Below are 26,897 nucleotides of genomic sequence, written 5' to 3'. Positions count from 1 at the left end.
GCATGGTTTCATCTAATTTTTTATACTTAACGACAGAATGAGCATTAGAATATGCTGCTGCACAGATGAGTGCTAAAAAAAAGAGTAAGGAGTATAAATTTATGATTTCTACAGAGTGCCTGGCAACCTGCCCCCTTTACATAGAACCTTGATTACAAGAGTAATTTTAACAACCAGTCCACTGCATTCAACAAAAAATCAGATATTGTTTCTGCCAAACTGGTATTAACTGGCTGAATCCCACCACTGTGCTAAATATCCCATGAAGTGCACCAGAGGAAAACAACTGGATTTCTATAAATTATACAATCCCAAAGCTTACCTAAGACCAGAAGACATTCAAATTCAATAATTCAGAGTTAAGAGGTATCATTGAATATTCAGATCACTTGGAAGAGAACTAAAAAACGACCCCAACTGAGGAACAAGGCTCAGTTACCCATACTCGTGCTCACTGCCATGGAGCTGATGCTGACTGACTCATAGCTAGCCTGTAAGGCAGAATGGCCCCTGTGGCTTTCTGTGCCTGTAACTCTTCACTGGAGTGGAGAGGCCCATCTTGCTACAGAAGAGTAGCAGGTGCTTCAGAACGGTGGGCCTCGCAGCCCAACGTGAAACTGATGTCTAAAAACGTAAAAGCATAAAATATCTCCTGAAAACACTTTAAAGATTCAAACTGATATCTCATCAAATTGCTTATCAAAACAAAATGTAAAACTTTCAAGTGAACAAACAAAATCTGTTGTTATTATATTTATTGTCATAAATAAAATATCAAGCATCCAATCAGAACCGGTGAACTCATGAAACATAAATACACAACCTAAAACCTAAAGAAAAATAATGTAATAGAAATATACAAAGATATGGCAGAGAAAATAAATATGTGTTACAAAGGGAGTAATAGAAACAAAAAGAGAGAAATGGAATATATGTATATATATATATATATATATATATATACAGATGTGTGTTTATGATAAAATTTATATATGTGTGTCTATGTATATGACATAGATATATCAATTTTACCATATACAATTGAACATATATTAAAATAAAATTTCACTGGATGTTTATAGACATCCAAGCATTTTGAACACAAAACAAATTGTGACAAAGCATATCATAATTTAAGTGCACAAACCAATGACACAAAGAAAATATTTTTAAATGAGAATACAAAGATATCTAAACAAGATCACACAGAGGGAAGAGTGTGTCTTCTCTCCATGGAGGAATACAGGTGTTCCCAGAATCCTCAGGAGAATGCCATGCCCATGCAGAGGCCTCACTGGTTATGACCTGATTAACAGGCTATACTATGACCCTTCACAAATTGACAGGAGATTATGTAACTGCCACATGAAGATAAGCTAAAAATTTCAGCAAATTTCTAGCCAACAGAAGTTAATAAAACATTAAAAAACAAAGTATTAGTATGATCACATGGGATTCATACCAGTTATGCAAGCATAGTTCAATATTAGAAAAACATTGTAATACATCATATAATTCAAACAAATTAAAATAATTATATGCAGAAAAGGCATTTGATAAAGTTCAACATCCACTTTTGATAAAAACATTCAATAAAAGAGGAATAAAAAGGTAATTCATCAACATAATCAAGGCCATATATGCAAAACTAACAACCAGCATCTCACTCGATGGAGAGAAACAGAAAGCATTTTCCCATCAAAAAAAGGGAACAAAAATATTATTTTACTGTGCGCTGTTAGCTTCCCATTATAATAGATCAAAATATTTTACAATTTTAATTATCATTCAATACATTCAATATTTGGAAATAATTCAACTTACAAATATATTGAAAATTCCCAGATTTTAATTGATATATATTTTAATTATTCTGATTAGAAAATATTCCAAATGTTATTTTAATGATTGTATATTCATTAAGACTTCCTTTTCCCCACTCCGTATCTCCCCAACTATGATTTATCTTGATGACTATTTGTACTTGAAAACAATACACACTGACATTATTGAATCACAAGGAATAGAATTTGGGGTCTTAAGGCTTGTCTTCAAGCAAGCAGTCATCTGAGTGAGGCATCAACTATATCTCCATGGAACATGCACACCAGCCTGGGTGATCAAATGCTTATATATAACAAAATCCAAATCCAAAGGAGGGCTCTCACTGTGAACACCAGTTTACAGATGGTTATGGGTAACAGTGGAAGCCTAAAATTCATTTACAGGGTCCCTGCATACATTAGAGGTATAGTGGTCTTGTGTTGGACTGTAAACTGCATGGTTGGCAATTTGAAACCACCAGCAACTCTATGGGAGAAAGACTGGGCTTTCTTCTCCCACAACCAGTCTCAGAAATCCAAAGGGAGTCACCAGGAGTCAGCATGACCTCGATGGCAGTGAATGGTGTTGAGTTTACGTAGATTAAACCTCCAGCATATCCCCTCTGACCATAGACTGGGGAGGTCAACAGCCTTCCTATCACACACAGAGCATTGTCATTTTATCTTTCTTTTGACCTTTTTAAAAGTTGTTTAATTTTTAAGATGTCTAGCTTTCATTTTAGTTGAGTTTTTAATGGTTTGTCTAGTCATTGTTCTTAGGATTTTGGTCATTTGTTTGTTTGCTTCCTGTGTATGCTTTGTGAAATATTCTGTACATTAAATCCAGGATAGGTGGGTCTATAAAGACAGTGCCCAGATTGACGTTTGCCGAGAGGCATGGCAGGGGAGAACGGAGAGAAATGGGGCACTAACAATAACTACTAGAAAAATGTTCTGAAGTTGCACAATTCTTCTTAATATGCCTGAATGATCAAATTGTATGATATGTGAAGTATATGCCACAAACTACAATACTAGTATTCATTTATATACATTATGAGTATTCTTATGGTTGCTTTATGTCTACTATATTTTTTCTTCTTCCAACGTTAATCTATTCTTTTAAAATAGTATAATTTCAACTTAAATTTCATTAGCTATATTTCTTACAACAGTTTACTTGTTCCCTCTCATCACTGGTACAATTATTAACATAGTTTTAAAAGAAATTAGCTTTCACACAATGCATTTATTTTTGTCTTAAACAGTTAATTGGAAAATGAGAAAAAGTCTTCACACAGCCATTTTTGATGGTCAACTTTCCTTATGACTAGGTCACTCTCAAGAACGAGTCCTTAGAGAGTCTCTTGTAGTATTGTTTTCTATGATAATAGATACTCTTAGCTTCTGTTACTTCAAATATACTAGCTCAAGGGCCAAGCTCATTAATCGAGTGAATCCCTACTTCTAGGAACCCCATAGGAAAATACATAACTATGCCACGGTGGGAGGGTGGGGGGGACATACCAAAACTTTAACTGTGGGTTCTCTTTTGACTCTTTTTATGAAGTCATTTGATGTGTATAATGTCATATTTTCAGAAGATCCCAGTCCTTTATTTTTCCTTCTATAGTATGCGTGTTCTTCATTACTTTTGGTAGTATAGTGAACTTTGTATTAGGGTACTTAAATTTGTCCCTACTTTTTCATTGATGATCGTTACAGTTCTAGGGTTTATATTTAAGTCTTACTGATCTTTGTATGTTGAGCTTTTAGCATGAGATATTGTCAAATTTTCAATTCGTTCCGGTAATGTTTTCATCAAATCTTTGTAGTTTTCTATATATAAGATCATCTCATCTACAAATATAGACAGCTTTGTTTCTTCTTTGTCAATTTGGATACCATTGATTTATTTGTGATGTCTAACAGCTCTGGACAAGACTTCCAGAGCTATCTTAAATAAGAGTTGTGATAAAGGGCAAGCTGTCTAGTTCCCTTTGGAAGGGGGAAGGCACTCATTTTCTCCCCAGTAAGTGAAATGCTGGCCATTGGTTTTGCACATCTGGCCTTCATTATGTATTAAGGGACTTCCAAGAGACAGTCTATATGAGCCCTTGGTGGCTAGTTGGTTTCCATTGAGCTGCCTATTATAAGTTTAATGATTCAAACCCACAAATCACTTGGCAATCTTTGAAAGATGTGAAGTTTTGGAAACCCAGAGGGGCAGTTCTCCTCTGTCCTAAGGGTCACTCTGAGTTAGAATCGATTTGATGACAGTGGGTTTTCCTATTTGGTATGGGAGACTATGCAATACACACACAGATTACAAGTGGGATGTGCCAATAGAGAATACAACCTGAGAGGAGTGTACAACGAGAAAAGAACATAGAAAAAGGCACAGATGTGCAAGATGTGAGGGCACTTTGGAGTTTCAGAAATGTAACACTCTAAAGCAATTTTCATAAATATTTTGAAAAACAGTTTTTCTTGTTCAAATTATGCAGTAAACATTTAAGAACACATTTTAATGGAGAATTTATGTTAAAGGTTTCAGAGGTGAGGTTGACTTCAAGCTTCTTTATAAGAAAAATTTAATCTTTCTGTTTAAAAGTGTCTGTACACAGGTGAAGTTGTGGCATCTTATAACAAGACTGGGACATTCTAATTTTAATAAATAACTTTAATCTCTTAACAGATCCGTCTTATATTTCAGAATGCTTGAATCTCTTATTTATTGCACTAAACTCACTATCAGTCATAGTGTGATGCATAGTAACTCTACAGAACAGACTGGAATTTCTCCTGTGGGTTTCTGAGCTTGTACATTTTTTACAGGGGCAGAGTCTCACCTTTGTCTTCAGAGTGGAGTAGGCTCGAATAATTGACCTTGTGGTTAACAGTCAAACACGTAACCCACTACACCATCAGGGCTCCTTACTTATTGTACAGCCACTCTTATTTCTGGTCCCTTTTAAAAATAACAAATTGGACTGCCTGATATTCAGTTCCTAATAAAGCTTAAGTGATCCTTGGGGAAAATTCCAAGTTCATGTAATATGCTCTGTCCAAATACATCTTTGAATTAAAGTACACCATGTGAAGTATAACTTGACCTAAACACTTAGTCCAACAAAAACTACCTTAGTAAAGCCAGTGTACACTTCTATCTCAGGCTAGCTAAAACTAAGTAAACTATCCTGACTTTTTGGAGAAGAAGAGTGGCAGATAGCATATGTTCTGTATCTCAAAAAGTAGGGCTGATTGGGGGGAAATTGTGCCATTTTTTAGAATCAACAGGTCAAATGTCCCCAGAGACAACTCTAATCTGTGAAGCACCAAAGTCAGTACTGGCCCTGCAGTCTATCAGGCTTTATTGGCAGCAGCTAGAGAGTTCTCAGAGTGAAATTTGTAGCATTAAATGCTTCTATTATAAAAAATTTAAATGTATTAAATCAAAGATCAAAATAGTCACCTTAAAAATATAGGGAAATAAGATAAATTGAATCTAAAGTTAGCAAAAGGAAGGAAAGAGTAAAAATAAGGACAGAAAACAATGAATTGGGAAATTAGATAAACAGAGAGATTGGTAAAGATATTAACTCTGACTGTGGAATCTCAATATACTTGATTAGACACGGAAGACACAAATGGTCTATTTATAAGTGAAAGATCTATTAATCTTATAGGCATTAAAAAGATGATAAAATATACAATAAGTAGGTATATTACTGTAAATTCAACATCTTACATTAAGTGGGAAAATTCCTTGAAAAACACCAATTATCAAAATGCCCAGAAAAATAAATTTAAATATGTATAGTAATGGAGCTATTAAATAATTAATTCACAATTAAAAACCTTCTTGTAAAGAAAATTGCAGGCAAAGAAGTCAATTGGTATAGACTATCAAATAAAAGATATGCATCCATTTTATAACAAGGCTCTGAGAAATTAAAGAGGTGATAATGTTATGTGATTATTTTTTGAGGTCGACATCTTAATTTCAAAACTAAACAAAAATATTATCAGAAAATGAAATTTAAGTCCAACATTACCTATAAGCATAGAAATATTGTTTAACAAGTTATGAGCACATCAAATCCAGCAAAACACAACTACATATAATACATATATAATATATATTCATATATAATATTTATATTAATTGAAGAGTTGCTGAATGCAGAGAATACCAGAGAGAGGTGCTTCCTTGTGCTTGAATGATTAGGCAAAGGCATTCGATTGGGTGGACCATAATAAAGTGTGGAGAACCTTGGGAAGCATGGGAATTCCAGGACATTTCATTGTGCTCATGAGGAGCTTGTACACGAATCAAGAGGCAATTATGCAAACAAAACAGGGAATGCTGCAGGGTTGAAAATCAGGAAAGGTGTGGGACAGGGTTGTATCCTCTCACCATACTTGTTCAATCTGTCTGCTGAGCAAATCATCAAAGGATCTGGCTGATATGAAAAACGATACGACATCAGGGTTGGAGGGAGGCTTATTAATGACCTGTGATATGCAGATGATACAACCTTGCTTGCTCAGAGTGATGAGAGCTTGAAGTTCTTGCTGATGAAGACAAAGGATTGCGGCCTTTTAGAGTATTAAAATATAGTATCAAGGATTGCAGCCTTTTATAGTATAGTATGATGATGGTACTTTGAGGACTAGGGTGTGCCTGTCTATTGCCTCATAGATATATGAAAGTTGGACATCGAATCAAGAAGACCATAGAATAATTTATGCATTTGAATTGTGGTGCTTGAGAAGACTATCGAAAGTACCATGGACTGCTAAAAAGACAAACTAATCTACTGGGAAGAAATATGGCCAGAGTGCCTTTTAGAGACAAGGATGACAAGACTTGGTCTTAAAGATACTTTAGAAAGCTTGTCAGGACAAACCAGTCCCTGGAGAAGGACAGTAAGGTTGGTAAAGTGGAGGGGCAGGGACAAAGCGGAAGGTCTTCAGGGAGATGGACTGACAGACACATTGTCTGCAACAGTGGGCTCAAACATAGGAACAATTAGGAGATTGATACAGAACTCTGTAAAGTGTTCTGTTCCATTGTGCATAGGTTCGATAAGGGGCCATCACTCACTCAATGACACCTAGTGACAACAACAACAGACTTAGGAAGTGAAAACAACACAGAAACAATGGAAACAAATCATTGAACCTTATAGCTTAGAACCGCTTACCGATTTGTGCCACTCAGCGACTGCTCATTCATCATTAAGGACAGTCTAGTCAAAACCACAATGAGCTTCCATGTCTCCCTGGAAGATGGAAGGCCAGCAGTTAACACCCAATAGCCACCCAGCAGGAGAAAGATTGGGCTTTCTGCTCTGTGAAGACTTGCCCCTGTGGAAACCCACAAGGGCAGTTCTACTCTGCCCTGTAGGGCTGCCATGCGTTGGAATAGACTGGATGACATTGAGTTTTGGGGAGGATGACAAAACGGAGCCCTGTAGGCACTGTGAGCTTGAGTTGCTAACTGCAAGGTCAGTGGTTCGACTCTCATCCATCACTCCTCAAGAGAAAGATGTGACTGCCTGCTTCTGTCGAGATTGATCCTCCCAGGAACCTTATAGATATTGGGTTGAGGTGGAACCAACTGGGTAGCAGTGGGTGTGATTAGTATGACATGATCAAAGACAAGCAAACCAGAAAACAACAAATACCAGCATCAGTGTGGAGAGAGTGCAGTCTGATGAGAACTGCATAACAGTGCAGCCACTGTGGGGCACAGTTTGACGGTTTCTCCCAAAGATGAACATGGAGTTACCATATGCTCCAGCAATTCTGCACCTCGATGCATACCCAAAAGGCTTGAAGGCAGGCATGTTCATTACAGACAAGTCACAATAGCTAAGCTGTGGAAATGATCTCAATGTCCACCGGCAAAAGGACAAGTAAGCAAACGGTGATGCATAGACTAGAATCTGACCAAACCCTAAAGAGAACTGACATCCTGATACATGCTCCATCAGGGAGAAACCTGCAGAATGTGGGTCAGTGAAACAAGCCAATCAAAAACGCATACATATTGTGTGGTTCCACTTAAATAAAATATCCAAAGGAGGCAAAAGTAGAGTGAACCTAGTTTATTCAGGGTTGCCAGGCCAAGGAGGGCCGTGAATTGAATTGTGCTCCTCAGAATTACCTACTGTAGATCCCACCCTCTATGCCTATGGTACTAATGCACTTTGGAAAAGAGTTGTTTCTGTTATGCTAATGAGACAAGATTAGAGTAGGATGTGTTTTCAGTCAATCTATTTAGAAATAGGAAAAAGATCAAACAAACTAGCAGGAAGCAGAGATGGATGAAGAGAGGTGTTAAGTCACATAAAGATCCCCCAGGAGCTGGAGCTCAGAGACCAGGGCTTACCTTCAGTGCTGCCACAGAGAAAGCTGTGCCCTAGTACTGGCACCTTTAATTTAGACTTAACATCCTCCTGAACTGTGAGGGAATAGTTTCTATTCCCCTAAGCCACCCACTTGAGGATTCTTTTTTTTTTTTAACAATTTATTGGGGCTGATACAATTCTTTTCACAGTTCATACATATACATACATCAATTGTATAAAGCACATCTGTACAGTCTTTGCCCTAATCATTTTTTTCTCTTTTCTTCTTTTACATTTTATTAGGGACTCCAACAACTCTTACCACAATCCATACATATACATACATCAATTGTATAAAGCACATCCATACATTCCCTGCCCCAATCATTCTCAAGGCATTTGCTCTCCACTTAAGCCCCTTGCATCAGGACCTCTTTTTTTTCCCCCCCTCCCTCCCCTTTCCCCCCCCCTCTCATATGCCCTTGGTAATTTATACCTCGTTATTTTGTCATATCTTGCCCTATTCGGGGTCTCCCTTCCCCCCTTCTCTGCTGTCCCTCTCCCAGGGAAGAGGTCACATGTGGCTCCTTGTAATCAGTTCCCCCTTTCCAACCCACTCACCCTCCACTCTCCCAGCATCGTCCCTCACGCCCTTGGTCCTGAAGGTAACATCCACCCTGAATTCCCTGTACCTCCAACCCTCATATGTACCAGTGTACAGCCTCTGTCCTATCCAGCCCTGCAAGGTAGAATTCGGATCATGGTAGTTGGGGGGAGGAAGCATCCAGGATCTGGGGGAAAGCTGTGTTCTTCATCGATACTACCTCACACCCTAATTAACCCATCTCCTCTCCTAAGCCCCTCTATGAGGGGATCTCCATTGGCCGACACTTGGGCCTTGGGTCTCCACTCTGCACTTCCCCCTTCATTTAATATAATATATATATACACATACATATATACATATACACATATATACACATACATACACACACTTATATCTTTTTTTGCATGATGCCTTATATCTGGTCCCTTGGGCACCTCGTGATCGCACTGGCCGGTGTGCTTCTTCCATGTGGGCTTATTTGTTTCTGAGCGAGATGGCCGCTTGTTCACCTTCAAGCCTTTAAGACCCCAGACACTGAGGATTCTTGTTCTCACAAAGCTAGGTGACGCAGAGGAAGACAGCAGGAACACTCCGTGCTGAGAGGCACTTGGTTTCTGTTGTAGGAGTCCTGGTAGTGCAATGGGTTAAGCATTCTGTTACGCACTGAAAATTGGATCATTTCCTCTGGAGATGGAAGATGGGGGAATCTGTGTCTAGAGAGATGTATATCACCTTGGAAACTCCATGGAACAGGTCTACTGTCCTAAAGGGTCACCATCAGGCAGATGGAATTGATGGCAGTGGGTTTTCATTCCTGTTACAGGTAATGGAAAACTCTGTACAAGTACTATTATTATTAATTATTATTTTCCTCTGTATCCTATCGAACAGTGGTTCTCAACCGTTCTAATGCCGCGGCCGTTTAATACAGTTCCTCATGTTGTGGTGACCCCCGCAACCATAAACTTATTGTTGTTGCTACTTCATAACTATAATTTTGCTACTGTTATGAATCAGGTGACACCTATGAAAGGGTTGTTTGACCCCCCCCCAAAGGGGTCGCAACCCACAGGTTGAGAACCACTGCTATAGAACAACTGATTGAAATGCAAACATAATATATGAATAATTCATTCTAAAGGCCCAGGGAAACCAGGCATGAATCAGGTAACTTAATTTTAGTCCAGATTGACTTTCTTTGGCAAAGTTTGGATAGAAATCATTTCACCAGTTTGTCTGAAAAGGTGGGAATTGCTGGTTGATGAGGTATTACCTAAAAATATTATATAAATGATTGTCCATTCTCATTGTCTACATCCTACCTATCACTCAGCTTTATTCAGAGATTCATTTACCATTTAAAATGTTTTTGATACTCATTCAAAAAACCTTTTTTTTTTTTACTCATTCAACTTTTGAAAAGCTGCAAGCAAATGGAGTTTGAGATTGTTGAATTTTTTTTAAACATCTTTTTAGGGATTCATACAACTCTTATCAAAATCCATACATATATCAATTCTGTAAAGCACATCTGTACATTCTTTGCCCTCACCAATTTCAAAGCATTTGCTCTCCACATAAGCCCTTTGCATCAGGTCCTCTTTTTTCCCCTCCCTCCCTGCTCCCCGCTCCCTCATGAGCCCTTGATAATTTATAAAGTATTATTTTGTCATATCTTTCCCTGTCCCACGTCTCCCTTCACCCCCTTTTCTGTTGTCCGTCCCCCAGGGAGGAGGTCACATGTAGATCCTTGTAATTGGTTGGTGAATTTAAATCTTCAAGCTCACTAAGGAAGGCTATACCTATTCTCTGGGAACACAATATTGTTGAAAACAAAATAAAAGGGTAACCTTCACACACCCACTTCTTAGTGATGGAAAGCCCCAAACCTTGATGGGCATATTTGATTGTTCATTTGGAAAAGGAATTTAAAGGTAATTAAAAGTAGACTGCAATTTTAAGATGACAAGTGTTTTCTATCCGTATGCTAAGATAACTTCTGTAGATCCAAACATTACCGTTGAATCACTTTAAAACTGAGAAAGTTCAAGGCAGTGACTCATAATGCCAGCAATTTATGATGGATTCAGACTATAAAAATGTCAGAGGGTAGGCTATAAGATATATATGATTGCATTTAACACGTTTTTCTTTGCATACAATGATTCTAGGCTTTTAATAAGCACCTTCTAATCAATAGCAAAATGCCTACCCAAAGCCATGAGCCTGAGCAATAGAAAACAAAGGCAATGTGGTGCTGATCATAGCATAACACTTAAAACAGCATGGCAGCAATTAGCATGGAAATATGGTGAACTTGTTTTGCCCTGAAGAAATGGGAGAAGCCACACCAATTTCCAGAATTAAAACCACAGTGGATCCACATAGCAGGTCTGGAGATGGTTGATAAGTTCTTCTCAGTGTCTTTTCACTTTGATAAAACACACAAATACACATAATCTTGACCACAGAGGTAAAGATCTGTCTGGCAACATTATTGTCTAAAGTCTCTTTTATAACTGCAAAGTTTCCCTTGATATTCACTAACCAGTGGCCTTGGAATTGACTCTGACTTATGGCAACCCTACGTATGTCAGAATAGAATTCTTCAATAGGATTTTTATTGATTGGCTTTTAAGAGTCACATTGGCAGGTCTTTGGTCCAAGACAGCTATTCCAAGACATCTTTAGGTAGACTGAAACCCCCAATCCCTTGGTTAGTAGGTGAATATGTTACCTGTTTTCAGTCCCATCCCACATCCTCCCCTCCATCCATCCAACCTCCACCAACCAGATACTAACTTAAAAGAAAGTGGGACAGGCACAGCTAGTACCACCAAAATAGCCGTGCAGAGACTGCTGGCAAGATGGCAGACTAGGCAGACATGCTACACAAACCTTCTAAAGCAGCACACTGGAAACCACAGGAGACAGATGCCGACAATCAGTCTGGAGCCCTGAGCTTCAGGGGAAAGGATAGAAAATTGGATTGAATATCCATTGGCAGAAGAAGCTGATAAAAGTGTTCAGAGAGGAGATGAATGGGTGACATGGTGCAGCCAAGGTCTGTTTTGCTTGCTCACGACCAGTATACACAACCAGCCTGGTGGCTGATGACCAGAAAGGGGAGTTCCTCCCCTTTTCCCTACACCCTCCTGGTGACTGCAGGACTGGCTCACCTACCCAGTAGCAAGTGACAAAAACCATGCACAGCCTGTACTCTGTATGAAGGGTTACATCCCTGTCCCTGTGGATCAGCCTATGGTTCAGCATCTCCATCACTTGCGGATCATCACTTCCTTCTCTGGAGGCAGGTGAGCACCACCTCATTAGACCAGTGGAGGGCACAGTCCCAGACATGTAGCCGGCCACCTGCCACCCTAAGAGAGCAAGAACTCCTTCCGCATAAACCAACCACCCTGCCTCCAGCTGCGCTCTGAGACCTAAAGAGTCCCTTTGCAAGGACCCTGAAATAAGAAACGAGGCGATGTGCCACTTCCAACCGTTTTGAAAAGAATCCCCATGAGATGGTATCAGATCGAGGACAAGAAAAATGTGGAGCAAAACCCAAAGTGATAAAAAAGATGAGACTTACTAGTCAGGTGGAAGCTGTTGGGATGCCTGCGATTATGGCTCTTCGTGGCCCTTCAGGTCACCCCACGTTTGGATAATCAACCCTCGAAGACCAAACGGCTGGCATTTGCCCTCAGGCAGAGGATTAAGAAAGGAGGAGGAATGGAAACAGGGAACACAGGAAGGAACGGGGATCAGCAATGGGACACTGGAGGATCGCCATGGACGCATTGAAAACATGCGTATGAATTGTTGAACATTAAATTGATGCTCTGCTCTCTGAACCATTACCTAATTCGCAAATTTAAACACTGAAAACAAACCCCAGCAATTTATGCCCCTAGATATGTGCAGCGCTGTTGAGTTGGGGCCCTGTAACCAGGCTCTGAACAATGAACTAGAAGTGAATTTAAAAACTCTCTTCCTGGAATGACTATTAATATATTCTGTGGAATCTTCCTACCCTGTCTTCTCTTTCTGGAGCAATGCTAGAAGATGCAATGTAGCTACTGGGCAGAAGCAGCCTGGGACGCCGGCCTCACTGCTTGAGGACAGACAAGAGAAATGTCGTGAATACAAATGAACATTTGATCAAAGGAAATATGATCATCCTCAGTTTGGTTGTTGTTCAACCGCAGGGATTTCCGAGTTTTGTCTTTCTGTATAACCGATCATAACCTGACTCCTAGGATGCTAAATCTGACAATGTCACAGCGATTGATACACTGGATTCCTTCGATGACTCTCATCTCTCATAAAGACATTTCTGATGCCGAAGGGAACACTGACTGACCGTCAACCAATGAGAAGTCACAACACCAAAGAGCAACTCCGGTCGCTTTGAAAGATTAAGGAGGATAAATCTTGAGATTTCTGCAGCATCTTCACACTTTCTCCCAATGCTCTCCTGTACACATCTTCACAGTCGTCCTGGCGTGTCTTCATTTTCCAAAGCAAGTGTGCAAAATCCCCACTTTACGCCGAACAAAGTGAGTAACAGCAGGCTTTTAAGTGAGATGCCCAGTAACCCAGCTGGTCAGCAGTAGAGCTGGAGGCGGGATGATGCCGCCAGAAGCTTGGTACTCCACATGCTTGGAGCTCTGGGCCTCAGCGCAGGTTTTCACTAGCTCCCCCTTTAATAAGCCCCCATCATGTCATTCCTGACTTGGTGCTTCTCTGGGCCCCGGCACGCTCCTTTATGTCCACTCATTCCAATGGCACAGCCCAGTGGCACGCTGCCTTTACATGGAGTCTCCAAACCAGAGTCCACCAGCTGCTGAAACAAAAAAGGATGTTTTCCAATGCAGCACCTCTTGCCTGTGGCTGCCAGTCCCCACAAGCCCATCATGGGAGGGGGGAGGGGAGGGACATGTACCTGCTGCCAGGGACTAACCTGTCATTTTCGTATGAGCATCCTCATTAGGGGAGAATTGGCTCCAACTGGAGCGCCTAAAACTTAGAACTTTCTCAAGGGGACCAAGCCACGTAGCATTTCAAAGGCGCTGCCCTCTATTGGCACCAGGCCCCAGGGTAGCAGGCTCCGCTTCACCGGTCAAGGAGGTTATATCTATAGTCAAATCGGTTAAGGAGAAAAGAAAAAAAAAAGACTTTATGAAGGTGGCTGAAAAGCACTTGACCTGAACTGACCAACTTGAAGTATTTAACAGAGACCCAGGTTCAGAAGTTCTTTCTCTCCATCCTGTCTGGATTCCTCACCCCTTCTGCTAGATGTTAATGCTAATTATAGTGGTGGTAAGTCCCTGGGTTGCGTAGATGGTTAACACCTTTGCAGAAGCGCCTTGGAAGGAAGGCCTGGCAACTTCCCAATGATCTGCTACAGAAAATTGTAAAGTGCACATCCCACTGTGACACACATGACAGGGTCAACTGGACTGCACGTTTCTTTAAAAGCAGACATTTTTAATGAAGATGGTGAGATGGTGCCAAGTGAAGGTGTAATGTGGTGCCTGTAGGCTTTCAAGTCAGATGAGTACATTTCCAAAATCTGGCTTAGTACTGAAAAGCCGGATGACTTTGGTGGCGATATCGAACTTCTTTAAGACTGTACAATAGGGAATAAGAATAACTATGCTGCTGAGTGTTTGTAAAAGTGAGAATTATATTTACAGACTAATGTACACACTTATGATACTTGGCATGGTTTAAGGCCTGGGGATCACATTTCGGTATCCCGTTTTGAATCAGATTCCTGGAACAGAAAAAACAAACAAACTGGAAGGACAAAGGCAAGCTCTGGAGTATGTTGAGGAGGGCATGAGAGTTCTATATTGCAGAATATTTGTGGCATGGCATTGAAAGTCTGTCAGAGAATCTTGAGATTCGAAGGAAACGTGGAGGTCAACTAGCCCTATGCCCACCCAGGCAATATCTGCCAGTTCCTATCAGGGAGCCTGTGAACATTGGCACAAACTCTAGCTCTCACTGCCAGGTTTGGGGGGAACAGATGCCCACAGTTGAGGGGAGGCTAACCGGCAGGCCTGCCTGGTTTTCTTCATGTGTGAAGTGTATACTTTGAAGGCCTTGAGAACCACTGTGAGCATCCACATACACTTGTCTGCACTTCTATAGACTTAGACACAGCTAATAGACACAACAGGTGGCCACACTGGGCACAAGACACAATGGAACCCAATGCCTTTTATTCCTGGAGGTCACCTATGAAGGCTGCTTACTTGGTTATTCACCCAGACTTCATTGAGTGCATGTGCCATTCATTAAAGTATGCCTTAAGACAATCTTAAGAGCGAGGCGGTGGCATTATAACCCCACCCATGCAATCCCAGTCCCGGAATTCTGTGGTTGTGCGCGTGGTTAAGCACCACGTTACCAAATCCGAGGTGGAGGTTTGAATGTGGCCAAAGGAGCCTCAGCAGAAAGGCCTATTGATCTGCTTCTGAATCATCACATCCATGAAAGCCCGATGGAGCGCTGGTCTACTACACAACTCAGGAGTCTCATGAGCCAGAATCTAGTCCATGCCAACTCGTTTACTGGAAGTCCTTGTTTGGAAGTGAAGGCTGAAAGGCATGCATCTTGGCCAATGAAGGTGCTAAAGCTCTGCCTTGACCGCCACAGAACTAAATGGGGTGAGGGTGAGAAGGGCTGTTGATCCTTCATCTGTGAGCCTACAGGTCATGTTGACATCTTAGTTCAGTGTTGCTTCATGGGGTCACATACTGATAGATGGGAAGTTGTTAAATCCCAAGTGTTTCCTCTGCATAATATATAGTTTACTTTTCAAACAGCCTTATTTTTCAAGTTTTTATTCCACACCATCGCTGGGTTAGAGAGCTGGCAAGTTCTGGAATTTCCTGGTGAAATGTGAAGTGGCCTTTGTAGGCTTCAGTGGAGGCCTCTGAGGCCTGACATTGCAAATGTGATGGCTCTATTTACATGTAGAGTGTCCCTCTCAGGGAACGCTATCGGTGTCAATTTGGGATTATTGTCTACACAGAGTTATAGCTGTCAGCTGGGGCCTTGTTGTTCTTATACATGTGCATGTATGTTTGCATTTATACAGTCCCTCAGTCATGTATTCATTCCAAAAGGTTATCATTTCATCTTTGCCGTCTGGAGAGGCCAGGTTCCAGGCCTGTCGTTAAGAGGAACAGCAGGAGTCCAGAGTCTTTGGAGTATGAAGGAAAGAGTCCAGACACTTTCAGAAATAAGCAAACTGTAGTTAGCACAACTTTGATCCTGCCCAAAGAACTTTCCACCCATAAAAATAAATGTCTTTGCAGTTCACCTGGGGTTCATTTGCTTTAAACTGTGAGTACCAGGGCTCCTTATGGACGTCTTCTCAAGAAAATTGACTTGACTTCATTTTAACTGCCGTAGACTTTGATTTTGCCATCTGGCCCTCTCTCCTTGGCTTGGATTTTCTGGCCTAAGCTCACTAAGTTTTGCTGAGAAGGCAAGGAAAGCCCCAGGTAGTTGGTTCAAAAGCAAGATTCAGGAGAAGGGAGGGAGGTGCATTTCCCAGGACACCACCTGTTTCTCTGGAAGCACCATCTGTTGGAGAGAACAGCCAGCCCTCCTTCCAAGCCCTCCCAAGGCTGCTGGCTCTGACAGCAAGAGTGGAAGCATTGACGCCGGTGGGACAGCAAAAAGACTCACCCATGGTGGAAAATGGCACCTCATTTCCTTGAAAAATTAAACATAGAGATACCAGCTGATCAAACTATCTCACTACTAGGTATTTATTCTAGAGAAATCAGAGCTGTGCTGTAATAGATCGAGGCACTTCCATGTCCACCACAGCATTATTCACAATAGCAGAAGACATACACAACCTAAGTGCGCACAAACAGAGGAACGGATACATAAACTATGGTACATTCACACCGCACAGTATTGAAGAATAATGATGAAATCTCATAGCACTTCATAACATGGATGAATCTGGAGGAGATACTGCTGAGTCTGGCAGTTACATAATTTCCTGTCAATTTGCGAAGAGCTGGAGTCTAGTCCTTCAATCAGGTTGCAGCTTGATGACCTCATTTTAGAGACGCTCCGAGATGTTCCTGTTGACAAGACTGATGGCGCTACACTGATGGAGCCAGAGCCCTGGGGTTGGAGGAGCCACATGGAGACCCACACTAGCGCTGAGAAGCTCCACCACCACTGGATCCACAAGACTTTCCTCCCACTGGCCTGTGATCTTCCTGCATTTGGTGTCACTGCACATGTTGCATGAGTTTGAAGATAAATTTTTGGACTGGTATTGGATGTATGGGCTAATACCAGACTTATGGATTTGATCTTGACTGGACTGGGATGTTTTCTTAATATTCAATTGCTCTTTTATATGATGCTCTTTCTTATACACATATGATTGTCTATGAATTTGTTTCTCTAGTCGACCCAAACTGACACACTGAGTGAAAGTAAGTAAATCACAAAAATATAAATATGGTATGAGATCACTATTATTAAAAAAAATAAAATAGTCAAGGAAAGATTTTCACATAGAAGGACACATTCTTTGATGGAAAGGAGAGAAAAGGGTGTTGACTAAATAGCAGACATGGATTGAGGTAGGTGAGGCCAATACACAATGAGGACCAAACCCACTTAACAAGACCAAGGCAAAGACATTGGGAGGTATGTTGGACAAAAGGCAACAACTGTTACAGGAACAATCCTGCAAGGACAGTAGTAATAAACAATAACTTACAGGTGAATATGTAGGTTGATATACAAGCTCAGCAGGTATGAAAAGGCCTATAGAAATATACCCATGAACATAAGTAGGTTTCCCAGAGGATACTTCTACATATGTTTTTGTATCTGTTGCAGATATATCTGTGTTAGTCTGGATACATTAGAGAAGCAAATCCACAGAAACTCATGTATAAGAGAGAGTTTTATATAAAGGTTCAATGGACATCAAGAAAACATCCCAACCCAGTGCTGCCCAAGCCCGCAAGTCCAACATTAACCCATATGTCTGACACCAATCCACAAAGTCCTCCTCCATCTCACAAAACACATGCAATGACGCTGACTGCAGGAGGAAAGTGGAATCAGTAATGTATAAGCATCTCAGTGCTGGCAGGGGTCTCCACACGGCTGCTCCAGCACCCAAGACTGCATCAGGGTAGGTCCATGTGGCTTCTCCTCAGGGATGTCTTGTAGGAAGTGACCCTTGCCAGCAGGGAACTGGAGAAGGCCACTGCACCCTGGTCTGACCATCAGAAAACAAGAGACCTGAGAACTAGAAAGGCAAGGCTCACTGAGCCATTTATCTCTCCACCATTCAATTAACCGCACATGTGTTTATCAACCAGGTTGGCAAAATAAACTAACTGCCTCATATCCAAAGCATACCAGGGAACAAATTTATGTCAATTTTTAGCTATAACCATAGACTTACAGGAACTAAATTACTGGGCTTGATGGCTTAGAACCATAGTCTCATGTCAATTGGGGTAACATAGTCATATATATTTGTATTCTATGTCCTACTTATATAAGTGCATATATATACATATATATTCTACTAGATGTGTATCTGTGTGCACACACACACGAGGTTTACCTAAAAAACAGGAATTTTTTTCAAAGCTATGTATTTAATTTTTTTTAAAACAACCTATCACCTTCAAAGTACTCTCCATTATACTTAATGTATTAGTCAAATCTGTGATTCCATTCTTGTAAACATTTTTCAAACTCATCTGTTTGCATGGCTGGCAGTACTTCGTTTTTTTCTTCGTCTCTTCTTTGCTGTTAAATCACTGTCCTTTTCCTGTCCCTCTGCATTCATGAAAACAAAATGAAGTTGCTTGGGGTGAGATCAGGTGTGTAAGGTACATGGAGCAAGAGAGGCATGCAGTTTTTGCCAAAAACTGGTGCGCTGAGATGGCTGCTTAAGCAGGTGCATTGTCGGGGTGGCAAAACCAGTACCCCATCTGCCTCAATCAGGCCCTCCTTTTTTGTCACACATTGTTACAGCTATCCTTTCGAACCTCAAAATAGAAAGCATGTTGACCTAGTGGAACGAGCTTCAATGCACTACGAGTCAGCATTTTCTTGTCCATGCAAGAAGTTGAGGGACATTCAGAACGAGCTTTGTCATCCATTTCAACCTTGATTGAAATAAGAAAACCACTCATACACTTGAGTTTTTCCCATACATCACAACAGTTTCCGTGGCATTTTTCCTGAGCAGGAAACAAAATTTCAGAGTTGCACACTGGTATGCTGTTCTCTTACATCGACCATCACAAAAACGAAAAAAAAAGTTTCGCGTGAAACTGTTTTTACTAAAAAAATCACTGTGACCAAGAATGACACCAGGTGACACTTCCCAGGTGACACCCCTGGGTGCACTACCTCAGAGTGAGTTGCCTGATGCTCGCCCAGTGGGGAAAATGTATACTATGAAAACTGCCCAGCGGAGCTTGTGTCTTTTCTTTTTTTGTGGGGGGAGGGTACTATATATATATTCTACATCTTACTTTGATGAACATTGACTAAGATCAATTGACTAAGTAGGTTGACTAAGTAGAAGAAAAATGCAAGAAAAAAATTCAATATTGTAAAAATAGACCAGACTTGCTGGTCTGATAGACACTAATTGCACTAATTCATAGAGATCACCTTTCAGCCAAACAATAGACAGGCATATACAGTGAATAACAATACCTAAAAGGAATGTTTCCCTCAGGACAGTTAATCCTTAGAGACCAGGTGCCAATAAACAAAGGTCAGAGGGCAAGAAGGGGCAGGAAAGATGGACACACAGGAGCCGGGAAGGCAGGGAACATGTGGGGAAAGGGAGATTTCAGTTAATGTCATAAAACTACATATGCATAAACTTTAAAATGTGAAACTTATTTTTTCTCTCAACTCAAAACATAAAAAAAAAAATTAAGGACTGATACAAAGGAATCTTTCAACAGCCCAGGCTATTTTAGCCAAATAAGAACAGTGACCCAAGCCATAGAAAAATTCCCTGTTGAGAAATAAAGATGGATGGGGAAGTCATCTGAAGAATGGAAATCGAAACCAAATCCATTGTCTTTAAATCCACCCCGACTCAGCACAATCCTATAGCACAGGACAGAACTGCCTCAGCCCATTTCCTAGACTATAACTTTTTACAGGACTAGAAAGTCTCATTTTTCTCTCATGGAGCAGAGATGGTTTTAACTACTGACCTTGAGGTTAAGAACCCAAAGCAATACATAACATGGAGGAGAAACCCACACAGTGTGTGTTTCATTTTATGAAAAATAGTGTTCTCTGCCATTAGGCTCCCCATGCCTGATCCTGAACCATCTCTACACTTAATGGAAGATTTGAACATTGTGATCCTAAGGTTTTTCATTGGATCCATTTCAAAAATGGATCTCTGAGTCTTTCTTCCTCGGTGGTCTGAGTCTGGACGCTCCACTGAAACCAGGTCAGCATGAGAGCAACATGCAACTCTCCACTGACACATGGTGATGGCTACTCATGAGGGACATTGAGCAGAAACCAAGCTCCTGCTTCTTCCTCACGGAAGGCAGGAATTCTACCACTGAGTCTCCATTGCCCTTTGGGGAGAAGTCAAAGGGCCAAATACTGGAAACCATCCCACAATCTAAATAGGTGCTTCCCAAGTGTAGCATTACCTCTCCATTATTTGCACAAGGCTACCTCTGCCTTTGAAGAAAGTGTATGCTCATCACCTTGTAGGGAATTGTTTTCAGAACCTGCAGCAAATTCTACGGAACATCATAAGTGCTAGAGTTTACTGTTCAAAAGGAGATCAATCTTAACTCATAGCAAGTAGGCAAATATTCTAAGAAGCTCATACTTCTTTAGGTCCAACGAGAAGAAGTGCGGATCTTCTCAGGGTTCACATCACTAGGCTCTACTGTGGCAGTCCTTGTGAGGCCCAGCACACTGTTGAAGCCAGTAGTATATGTGTACCACATCAGCCAGGTACTCCGTAGAAGGTCAACATTATTTTAATAAATATGAAAGTTCTGATACATTTCTAAACAATGTCTTAACTACCAAGATGTGTATTGTGATACCCTACAGGTTGTGGGTAGAGAACGCACATGCATCATCTCATATGATACTCACAGCCACACTAAGAAGTAAAAAAATCAGGATCCCCTGTTTGTAAATGATGAAGCCAAGGTCAGAAAGTTGATGCAGGTTGCTGACATTGCCTCAGCTCAGAGGCTGCTGGGTTGGTTTCAGAGACACTCTGGGGCCATACTGCCTCCCTTGGGCTGTTTGTTAGCACATTAGAATGAAGACAAGAAGAATAGAATCCAGAATGTGATTGCAATATTTAAGCTTTTGAAATGTTCACCTATTTATTCTATTTCTTATTATTTTCCTGAAGTGATCAATCTTAAAAAAAAAAGAAGAAACAAAAACAGATCATCATCCAGTCAGTACCAGTGCATAGCAACCCTATCTGGCAAGATAGAACTGTCCCTGTGAGTATCTGAGAAGGCAGATCTTCACCAGATAGAAAGCCTCATCTTTCTCCCATGGATGACTGGTGGTTTCAAACTGCTGGCCTTGTGTGAGCAGCCCAACTGGTCACCACTAGATCCCCGGGCTCCATGAAATGATCACTAATGAAAGGTCAAGTGTTTGGGAGAGACACACTGAAGGACCTCAGGTACTATAATGAGGGAAACACAGGGAAAAATGGAAACAAAAGGCAGATGGATCCCACAACAAAGCAGTTGAGGTAGTTAGTTTATTGTGCCAACCTGGCCGATAAACCTATGTGGGATAATTGAAGGGCGGAGAGATAAATGGCTCTGTGAACCTCGCCTCTTGTCTCTTGCTCTTTGATCATCGGACCAGTGTGAACAAGCCTTGCTTGTTCTGTGCCTCAATTTGCAAGCTACACTACCCGTGGGACACCCAACCCATGGACTGTGTGGCTGGACTTTGAGGTTCCTTCAAGACCTGCTTCACCACACTATTGGAACTTACATCTCTTGAACTGGGGACTGCCAGACCCTGCCATCTGGCTGACTGTTGGTGACCTCCCTTGCTGTTTGCTGCCTGTACCTGGAAAGCCTGAATTGCTCTAGAGCGGCCCTCAAGACTTGAAAGACTGCCAGTGTCTCACAGCTGTCCCACGGGAGTGAGTCATTCTGAGACATTTGTACTGCTTTATAGATTAATGAGCTGTTTATTTCTTATGTTATCTATCTATCTGCTTAAATAGATATAAGATTATTAGCATCCTGGTTTTGTATCTCTGGAGACCCCGGTCTCACACAGCAGTGCAAACGCTCAGACTGAAGAGTTGCTGGAGTGGTCCCCCACCAGGCTTTTATGTCTCCCCTCCAATGCAGGAAAGGGTTTCAAACGAATCAAGCACCTGTTGTAAAGAGTGAGAAACTTATTTATTGCTTTCCTTCACTGGACTTCCTTTAATTCTCCTCAGTCACAAAAACATACGTAACTATGCCCCCAAGAAGAGGAGGAAGCCATCTGTCAGGCTGGTGTTCATTCCGTTGACTCGTTGAAGGAACACATTGAAACTGAGTACCTCTCCTGGGCTAAGTGCCAGTCTCAGCAATGGGAAAATGGAGGGGGATATGACACATCTCCTTTCGCCTTGAGGAGATGACAGGGGAGCTGAGGAGACAAACAAATGAACAGGAGTTCCACCGAGGGCCGAGGGCTACCAAAGAAGAGTCTGAGGCTTGAGAGATGCAAAAAAATAACCTAAATATCTTAAGATCATATTTGACATTTAAGGATCAAAGAATCAGCTTCCCTGTTACCTCGTAGTTCCTATAGGTGGGAGTGGAGAAAGCTAGGGAGTGGCAGTCACAGCATGCATCCCTGTGAGGCAATGGGAAAGCAGCATGTAAGTCCAGTTCACAGCGGTCACAGGTGAACAGATTGTAGAAACCTTATATTCCCAGATTAATTGGGATATATATGCTAATTTTTACATGTAGATATTTTTAAAACCATAATGAAAACAAGGATGTGTGAGCTCTGGAAAACTTCACTAGGGCAACAATCATTGGTCCGGACATTGAAAGATATGAGTTTACTGGTGGGAAAGGTCAAGGAAGGGCGTGATAAGCAGAAGAAGTACCCTATGTTGCAACGTGAAGGTGAACAAGGAAACCCAACACTCAAAGTGGCCTGCCTTCCTCACAGGGTCCCCACAGAGAGCAACAATTCCACTAGAAGTTGGCACCTCAAGGTGTGTCAGCTGCAATAACGCTGATGGAAAATAGAGGTTACTTTTATTTCACATAGAATTTTGACTAAATTCATACAACCTAGTTCTCAAAAGTGAAATTCAGAAGTTGATTTAACAACTCTTTATGGAATCACTATGTTAATTAATCCCAGTGGTGTAATGGTTACAAGTTGACCTGTGACCTGCCTGCTCAACAATTTAAAACCACCAGCAGCTCCAGGGGAGAAAGACTGGGCCTTTTACCCCAGTTTCCAAAACCCACAGGAGTTTGCTATGACTCAGCATTGACACAATGGCAGCAAGCCTATTGTAATCCTAATAGTCTGTGGGCCTAAGTGTTTTAATTGTAGCCCTCCAAAATAGGTACGCAGGTCATAAGTGTACTAATAATTATAATCAGTTTATAAATAGATAGATTTTGTTGTTGTTGTTATGCTAGATTTAGGGATTTGAACAGGCTCAATGATGGTCAGGAAAGTGATACTAGAATAAAGTTTTAAAGAATTGAGTGAAAGGAGCCATAACTGGAATGGAGAAAATTATAAATCAAAATTCGGCTAGAAACTTAATATCCCTCGTGCAGCAGTTTATATGTTGCATAACAACTAAATCTTGTGCCTAGGGTGTGAGAAACAGCAGTACTAAGCTAAAAAATGGCAGCCAACCATGCTGTTTTGAGCGTGTCTCTCTTGGAAGTTTCACCAATATTTCATTTTCTCAGGCTCCTGAAAGGACTCGCTAAGCCTCTTCTAAATCTCTCATTGCAGCATGTCAACTTGTAATTTGATCACGTCCAGTTTTCCTTCATTTCCATGACTGAAGCAGTTCAAGAAGGGTGGATCCTAAATCTAATCACTTCTGAGAAATATTTTATGAAAAAACAGAATTGGACAGAGACATGTGGAGGGGGAAGATTGAACCCACAGAAGACCAAGGAAGACCAAGACATTTCCAGAGTTACAGACATGAAAGAAAACCTCTACTAGGGTCAATGATCTCAACTGGACACTAGCCCCCCAAACTGTGAGATTATAAATTCCTGTTCTCGGAAGTCACTGGTAGCTGAATTATGACAGCCTTAGATAAATAAGGTAAGTACTGATGTAAGAAGGAGGAAAAGGGGCTGGAGTGGCAGATACAAGGGAACGTCTACATGGTCGTGGATCTCACTTTCCGTTCTCAAGCCCTACTGCCCAGCCACAGTACTCAAAATAACCTGGTGCAGATACATCAACAGACATGTAAACCAGTGAAACAGCATTGAGCCCCCAGACATGAATCCATTCACCTACAGATAGCTGAACTTTAACAAAAGGCTGGAACACATGAAATGGGGAAGAGAAAGTGGCTTATAATGGTAGTGACAAACTTGGATATTCATTTGCAGAAGAATGAAAGATGGATTGAAGAGCCAATGCAAACTCTAGGATTATAAAGAGTATCAATGAAAAAATAAGTACCAACCCCACTCACTCACTCATTCAGTGAGTGAGCCATTGAGTCAATACAATCTCATAGCAACCTTATAGGACAGTGATGAACTGTCCCTATGGATTTATAAGACTGTATTTCATTGGAGTAGAAAGCCCCATCTTTCTCCCACAGGGTAGCTGAAGGTTTGAACTCTTGACTTTGCAGTCAGCAGCCTAACATGCAAACACTATGCCACTAGGGCTCTTGAAGGGTCAGGGACATAAATACACTATTATATACAATTGAAAACACAGAAATAGAAAACAAGATGACTGGAACTTTACAAAAATCAGACACTCATGTGCATTAAAGGATTTCACCAAAAGAATAAAAATAAAAAGATAACCAATAGACTGGGGTGGGGCTATAAATAGAGATGGGGGAGGATTTGGATACGACATATGGAAAAATGAACTAATTTAAATATCTAAACACTTAAATAAGTAAAAGGGAACCCAATTCCAAAATGGGCAGAGTACATGAACAGACGGTTCACCAAGAAGCCATTCAGGTATATGGAGAAGTGTTAGAAATAATTACAGTTAGTCATTTGAAAGATGCAAATCAACCCAACAATGAGGTATCATCTCGCCCCAGCATTAATAGCGATAGCCCCAAATCAGAGAATAACAAGTGCTGGTAAGGGTGCTGAGAGAACGGAGCTCTCATAGCTGGCTAGCGGGTCTGCAGAACAGTGCGCTCCTTGTGGACGGCAGTGTGGTGCATTCTCAGAAAGGTTGGCAATAGAAATATCTATGACTCAGCAATCCTCCTTTCTATTTCTTTATTTAATTTTAATAAATCATGTTATTGGGGCTCTTACCACTCTTATAACAATCCACACATCAATTGTATCAAGAATATTTTTCCATTTGTTGCCATCATCATTTCCTAAATGTTTTCTTTCTACTTGAGTCTTTGGTATCAGCTCCTCTTTTTTCCCTCCCTCCCCAACCCTCTCACCCTTATGGCCCCTTGATAAATTGTAAATTATTATTATTTTCATATCTTATACTATCTGCTGATTCTCTTCACCCATGTTTCTGTTGTTTGTCCCCCTGAAGATGGGGGAGGAGGCATTGTACATTGATCATTATGATTAATTCCCTCTTTCTCCCCCTTCTCCCTGTACCTTCCCCCTACCCTCATGGTATTGCTCCTCTCAGTGTTGGTCCTGAGGGTCTTACCTGTCCTGGATCCTGTGTGTTGAGAGCTTATATCTGTACTAGTGAATATGTTCTGGTCTAGCCAGATTCATAAAATAGAACTGGGGTCATGATAGTGGGGAAGGGGGGGAAGCTTTAAAGAACTAAAGGGATGTTGTGTGCTCCATTGGAGCTATAATGTACCCTGGCTGGCTCGTCCCTTCCTTGTGACCCTTCTGTGAGGGGATGTCGAATTGTCTACAGATGGGATTTGTGTCTCCATTCTTACCCCCCCTCATTTGCATCAAAATGATGGTTTGCTTTGGGTCTTCTGATGTCTGATACCTGCTCCTGTCGACATCTCATGATCGCACGGTTGATGTGCTTCTTCCAGGTGGGTTTGTTCAGAAATCCTTCTGCTTATTATATATCCTAGAGAAATAAGAGATGCAACATAAACATTCACACCAATGTTCATACCAGCACTAGTTACAGTAGCAAAAATATGTAAACAATCTAAATGCTCATCAATAAAAAGTTAATAAAAAGCCTTTGCCCCTCCCACACACACACAATGAAATAAATACATGCACCATTAAAGGGGGAAAAAGAGTCTGAAATATCTCATAAGGTAAACAAACCAGAGGTGAAATTTCTAAGTGAAATTAGTCAATCACAGAGGGACAAATATTATATGAGAACACTTATAAAAAATGAGGAAAAGGTCAAAGAAGCAGTATGTAATATTTACCCGAGGAAAGGAGAGAAAGTCATAAACTAGAGAGTAGAAACCTGTTAACTTGGGTGAAGGAAAAATACAATAGGAAAGTCAATGCAGAATTTTAAAAAACATTGATAAAAGAGATCGAGGAAGACATTGGAAGAAGCCAACAAGTTAAAGGCAGCATACGTATATACTGCTTTATAAACAGCCCCGCAGTGACGGCGATCTATGAATTGATGCTTGGAAAGACATGGGAAGGAATCAGTATGGGAGGGATTGTGGACGTGCATGCTTAAAGATTTGACAAAGGATATTTATACATGAGTATTTACATTGGTTGCAAATATATTCATACATTTGGTGGGGGTATATAAGGACCAAACTTATGAAAACTTCTTAGACATAACCAAATATCTTGAGGGAATGATTCCTGGGGCCTGGGTGTTCCTGGGGACATGCAAGATCAATTGGATTAA

Source organism: Tenrec ecaudatus, chromosome 8 (genome assembly GCF_050624435.1).
Source record: "Tenrec ecaudatus isolate mTenEca1 chromosome 8, mTenEca1.hap1, whole genome shotgun sequence".
In the NCBI taxonomy this organism is placed as follows: domain Eukaryota; kingdom Metazoa; phylum Chordata; class Mammalia; order Afrosoricida; family Tenrecidae; genus Tenrec; species Tenrec ecaudatus.
Note: the sequence above shows the minus strand (reverse complement) of the source record.